Source organism: Etheostoma spectabile, chromosome 3 (assembly GCF_008692095.1).
Source record: "Etheostoma spectabile isolate EspeVRDwgs_2016 chromosome 3, UIUC_Espe_1.0, whole genome shotgun sequence".
NCBI lineage: Eukaryota > Metazoa > Chordata > Actinopteri > Perciformes > Percidae > Etheostoma > Etheostoma spectabile.
The window spans coordinates 23543196-23549567 of record NC_045735.1 but is presented as its reverse complement, the minus strand read 5'-3'; the positions used below and the strand labels follow the sequence as shown (position 1 = coordinate 23549567).

Genomic DNA, 6372 nt, shown 5'->3' with positions numbered 1-6372 from the left:
TTGGCAATAAACTAATTTACATTACAAAAGTGCAGTTGACTCCAAATGCATGTCTGACGTGTGATGTGTCTAATCTGTCATGCCATCCATGCTGAATGAATAAAGCATTATTACTTCTATGCTTTCAATGAGTGATTTATCTGCCGGTGCGCTTAATGTGTTCAGCTGAGTCTTAACCTCCGTTTATCACAACAGGTTATCTCAGTTCTCTAAGATGAAATAAATAAATAGGAACAGACACTGTAAAGATGCTTTCACATTTTCACCATGATGGCACATTATGCAAAGTTAAACCCACCATAAACATCTATCCACCTCGGATGACTCTTACATCTGTACTGTAAGATTACCCAGACAGTCCATCTTTAAAGTCGACCAGACATTTTGTCAAGCATGCAAAACCAGTGTCAAGACAGATGAATACATATTTAAAGCACTAAGTAAAGTGTGGGCCTTATCAATATCAAAACTACTTAGCACCCCTGCAAAATGTTGTGCTATACATGTGTTTAATATAAAATAGCATAACGTAACTTAAGAGAGACTTTATAATCATCCATCCATACAATGCGGTACCTTACATAGAGGACCCAAATTGTAAAACAAAAATGAATTAATAATGCAACATTAAGTGCTAGTAAAACAAACTATGAAGTGCAATCAACAAGAAAGAAATCTAAGAAAACTTAGTGTAATTTCCGGTTACACTTTACTTGAAGGTATCTACAAAAGAGTGACATAACACTGTCATTTAGTAAGTGTCATTCGGTTTTGTCATGACAAGTTATGGTTAGGGTTAGGGTTCATGTGTCTTACAGTGTCATGTGTTCATGACAGTGTCATGTGTTCAATCTAATTTTCTAATACAGAAATGCTTTTGAATTAACTGACAGGAAGAGCTCCTCATGATAGATCAGATCTGCTGTCTGTGTCAATGAAGTGCCCCCCCCCCAACGAAGTACCTGATTAACTATTTAGCAGATGGTAATCTGACCTAACTCTCCATCAAACACACTTTGATAGACATTACTTAATTAAGTCCTAACTAATCTAACATTCACTCCCAGATATACAGGAGGCTTGGGATAGAAAGAGAGAACCCAGCCACCAACACAAGGTCAGCCTCTGGTCCCTTTTTTAGCTCAGTGTCTTGCTCAAGAACCTGTCATCAGTGATTGAAACAGGAATACCACATGTATGATGAATGACATGCCATGCCATTCAAACGTATAAATGTTTACATTAATCACTCTGAGATATATTTGTATTCCTTTCCAGGGATTTAAAGGAAGCTTTTTTAATTTAGTAGACTTGTTTATTACAAATGTGTTGACTTTGTACTGCTACTGCATTAAAGCATAGTTTAATAATCAGGTCCATGATGCATTCAAGTGACCCTACAGCTGCAAAAAACACTGCCATCCATTTGAAAAATTTCTTGGGTAAAAAAGTTTTTGAGGTGCATGGTTGTCTATACTAAGAACATTAAGGCGTTGACTGCAGAGTGTGCAGAGACAGCTAGTGTGGGGTGATTAAAGACCACATATTGAGCACACCTGATTAACTATCTGAGAACAGATGGCTATCAGATGAGGCTTTCCATCAAACTCATTCAGCGGGACAGGGTTCACGTTTGGTGTAGACAGGCTCAATGACAACATTCAGGGAATTAAAGGGGACCACCGCTTAATCAGAAACCAGTAGGACCTGATTGCTGTGCAGAAATATTTAAACAGATATAATTGTACCCTACAATATATAATTCAGAAGTCTAACGTGGAAAAGCTCAGACTGGAAGACTGCAACATCCTTTGCCATTACTGGAGTGTGTCATTGCACAGAGTTAGTTGATTTAATACCTTTGAGCGGATGGTTATCAAGATTTCCCATCACTTCTGCACAGCTGGACAGGGCACTGCACAAAATAGGTACCTTATTCTGTCCAACAGGACTGCTGCATGTGCCAGGCTGTAAGGCTAACCTATTTGTTATGTAACATCTCCTGATGCACCTCAGTGTCATAAAAGTACATACTAATCTAAAATACGGTCATATAATAAATTTATGGTCACCTCTCCAAAATCCAAAGGGCAATGTTTTTTAACTATGCAGAAGTGGTGGCTCAGTACAAGCTCAGTCCCAATAACACCATCTAGTGTTCAGCTCCATTTAGGTCCAGCTGAATATAAACACACCCTATGAATATATTTCTTTTCAATTAGGTGATAGATCACAGTAGTCAATATTATTTGTTGGATTTCTCTCATTAACAATTCTTAAGGTATAATTCCCTTATGCTTTTTGAACTCCATCCTTTGCTTGTGTCCTTCACCAATGCACTGAACATTGCATTTGTTTCATGTTAAACAATATATTCAATTAAATTATAACTTTGCTTATCCAAAGACACATCTGTAATAAACCATTCACCTCACCAAAAAAGACATTTATTCTGACAAGAAAGGAAAAAACAGAATCAAGTTTAAGTGATTAAATACAATAAAATTAGGACTTTCGTTGTGCTTGCCTTGAAAGCTATTAAATTTATCTATAGTCTGCATGGCTCTACACCTCCCAAAGGGACCTCGGTTGTAACATAAAGCTCTACCCACAGGCTAGTTAAAGCTCAACATTATAGAGGAGACAGAGAGAAAGAAAAAAACAGGCAGAAAATGAGACATGAATGTTTCACAATCAATCAGAGCAAGATACAGGATGAGACCGCTACAGTGACTGTGATGGGAGGAGAAAGCATCAGAAAACACAGAAAACACAGAACTTTATTTTATTAAAGGCTTCATTGCATATAGAGTACAATTACCATGTTTTAGATGAATTTCCCTCATTTTCATGAAGAAGTTCATGTTAGGATGCAATGATCAGTCTAAGTCAGGCAGATAACATCCTTGTGGGTATCCATATCTTTAAAATGTTAAGTTAACAGAAAAAGAAAAATGGAACCAAAAGTGCTCTCAGCCTCAATGCAGTACAAGTGTTTGTGGCTCATGAATGCTTCGTTCAGTCAAAAAGTTGCTAAAATGACAGGAAGCCTCACTTGTTCAAATAAAGCATAAGCCCTTGCTTGTATGTCTTCTATTTGAGAAGCTAGCTTCTGTGTCTTCTCTGTATGTGTGAACTGTCCAACATTGTACATCTATCATGCAAATGTTTGCTTTACAAACGTACAAAACCCTTCTGACGTTCCTGTGACTCAGTGTGTGCAGCTCTGTTTCATTCCCAAGTCACTGTCTTTGCATTATCTGGGCGATAAAAAAAGACCCTGTAGCACATCTGTCTACGTCAACCGATACATAATGTTTTATCCTATGGTGTAAGTGATTTCGTGAATGTTGGGAGATCATCGTGGGTCATAAATACAGTACTTTCTTAGTGGGCAGCTAAAAACATCTGAAATAAATACATAAATAAAAAGTGGTAACAGCAGCAGTAAGCATACAGAATAAATACAAGTACACAAATAAAATGAAAGCATATTAGTGGTATTTTCCTTTGCTGAGCTTGGTTAGATGGCTTACTTACAGTAACAGAACATAATGTGACTCTACTCCAAAAACTGTATTTATTACTAAAGTCCAATGTATTACTACTTCTCCTAAAAAACAAAACAAAAACATTTAAAAACTTAAATGTGTGTCTCCTTCCTTACCTGAGCTGCCATTAGTGATAACTCCATTATTCCTGGATCAATGCTCACAAGCCTGAGTGTGTAAAAGTAAGACCGTTGACGACAAAAAAAAAGTAGAAAGTAGAAGAAAAAAAGACAAAGATCTCTGAAACTGCACTGCTGTGCTTTCCTGGATGAGTGCGTTGTGAACGTGCTACATAATGACACAGTGAATGCTTTTCATGCTTCATGGAATAATTTATTCACTCATCATATCTCTCTCTTTCTGTATGGATGTGTATGTCGGGGGGTGCATGACACATTCCAGGAAAACCCTGCAGAATTATTGATGCTGGTGTGGCTTTTGCATGTAAGCTTTTTTGACACCGCTACCCCACACAACTTCCTGCTACCACTTTCTTTTAGATGAACTTTATAATCATTGAATTATTCATCACCATCTGAACATTTCCATTAAAATTGTTTTTGTGTATGTGTTTGTTTCTCCGCATTTGTCTCTCTTATCCATCTCAGGCTTATGAAACATTTTACATGTTATAGTATCAGCTGTATTATGATTAATAGATAATTTAATTATTAAAGATCAGTATCAATGCAAAGAGATTTACTTTGCTGGTGTTTATCCCCCTCAAGCATGACTGTTGCTTTGACACAAGCATTATCAAGACAGTGTTCAACCCATTCAGAGTAACAAGCAACAGCAAACCAAATACTATCTTGCAGCAACAATATCCACAACTCAACTACAGTTTTACTGTCCTTTGTTGCATTTTCCTTTTGTCAATACACCAACCTTTCTACCTCAACCAAGTGCAAAAACGTTTTGTGATATTTTGAAATGTTTTATGAATTTATGGTGTTTCACCACAGCTTTTTTAGGCGCAGATTGAAAATGTGCTTTCAAACATGGATAGAAAGGGACTTCATGCTCAAAATGTACAAAACCAAACTGTAAAAGTATACCACATCACTGTCCGGGAGCCTGTGCGGTCTATAAAGTGCATTTTCTTGTTGGTACAAATGGTATCGGAAGATTTGAAAAAAGATAACTACTTTAGGAACCACACAAAATGCAGTATTGCTAAGATACAGCCAGGCAAACATTTACACAGCATTTATGTTTTGCTTTTCTGTTCTCGAAATGAGCATGTCTGAGTTAATTTCTAAAGACAGATTCACCCCAAGCCACGTATGTGTCTTTAATGTCACAACACACCAAGCTGTTATCTGTAGACCTCTTTTGTACTCTCAGGCCTTTGGAACAATTACTAACGCATGAGAAAACCCCTTACAATTGTCCCACTTATGACCTTTGTGCGTGTGTGACAAATAAAAGCGAGAAAATGACTGTACATTTGTGTGCCTTATGTGAGTGTGTAAGCGTGTGCATGTAAGGCAGGGCTGCTTTAGAGCTATGTGTGCGTCCTTTATGCACAGCACAGTCCATTTGAGGAGAGATGGTCATTTTCCCTGAGGCCTAGTGAGTCCAGCTGTCAGCAGAGTGAGTGAGACACAAAGTGATTTTCAACAAAAGAGAAAAAGAAAGGAGAAAATGTACTGATAGAGATACAGGTCATTGACAGTGTTGTTTATTTTTCCACACATATTGATTTAACCGTTACCCCAACACAGTTTGTGCATTAGCATGTTTTGCTTGTATATTTTCTTGTGGTGTTTTACAGGAGTACTGTCTGTCCAAGAGACATTTGCCTGCTGTGTTTCTGTGACTACTTATTGTGTACAAATCAATACACATCCACTTTCCATCTGACATAGATAGAAAAACACTTTGATGTCATTATAACCCTAGTCTAAATCAACAACATTAAATTTCCGGGATTGTTCAGGTGCCTCCGGAAATTCTGCTGGATGTCCCTCATTTTGGTGGGATGTTCGTCACCTTCCTTTTTTCTTTGTGTTTCCTAAAGATTTATGAGGACTATGGTTATCTGCTTTACAGATCTCTGCAGAGTAAATCGAGACAGCTTGCTAGACTATCTTTAGAAGTTTTCTGTTACATGACTAAAACACCAAAACAAATTCCTTCCCAAGGCTATTTTGCAGAGGCACCGTTGCCCCGTCCAGCGCTCAGCGCCGCCCAAGAGGATTGTGATTGGTTTGTGGAAATGCTAATTTACCAGTGCAAATTCTTTTTCTCACAGCAACTGAATTGCAGACTTAATTTTGAAATGAAGAAGTAACTCAAATAGTAATGAATAAGTTGGTAAAATTGGAATTGAGTGGGTCAAATTACACAAATACACACAATATACTGTATACATTATTGACATAAATCCATTGTAATGTTGTGAAATTGTAATGTGTCTGTCTGGGGAAAAGTGCGGTGTCATGGAATAGGAGAGTAGCAGCTGGTCCTTCCAGCTGTAATCAAGACTCACCCTGGCTTTAATGTTTAATTATCACACCTTTTTGTTCATTAACTGCTTGCTTCTGGCATTAACTGGAAATCCCTAAAAACAACCCATTGAAGAAGCCTCAAATAAACCTAAACAGTACATGGTATTATTAAAATGACCTCACCATGAGAACCAGAATGCATTTTTGAACGCATTGATATACAGTTTGTGTTAATAAAATTTAGAAATATGGGCACATCAGTGATTTGAAAAACTTTACTGAACAACGTGCTTCCCTTCTGTAGTCACATCAATCAGTCCCGAATCATTGTAAGTTGTAAGTCTCTAAAGTTCTGGCCGCTGGAATAA

The 6372-nt window shown here is 37.4% G+C and overlaps 1 long non-coding RNA gene across 1 annotated transcript in view; it reads right to left on the bottom strand.

Annotated features, from left to right (window-relative positions):
- The window catches only part of LOC116675366 (uncharacterized), a 30378-nt gene extending 26617 nt beyond the window's left edge, over window positions 1-3761 (bottom strand). The window contains exon 1 of the long non-coding RNA XR_004328394.1: window positions 3668-3761. This is a non-coding gene — a long non-coding RNA (uncharacterized LOC116675366). The remainder of the gene's footprint in view (window positions 1-3667) is intronic.
- Window positions 3762-6372: the final 2611 nt, after the last annotated feature.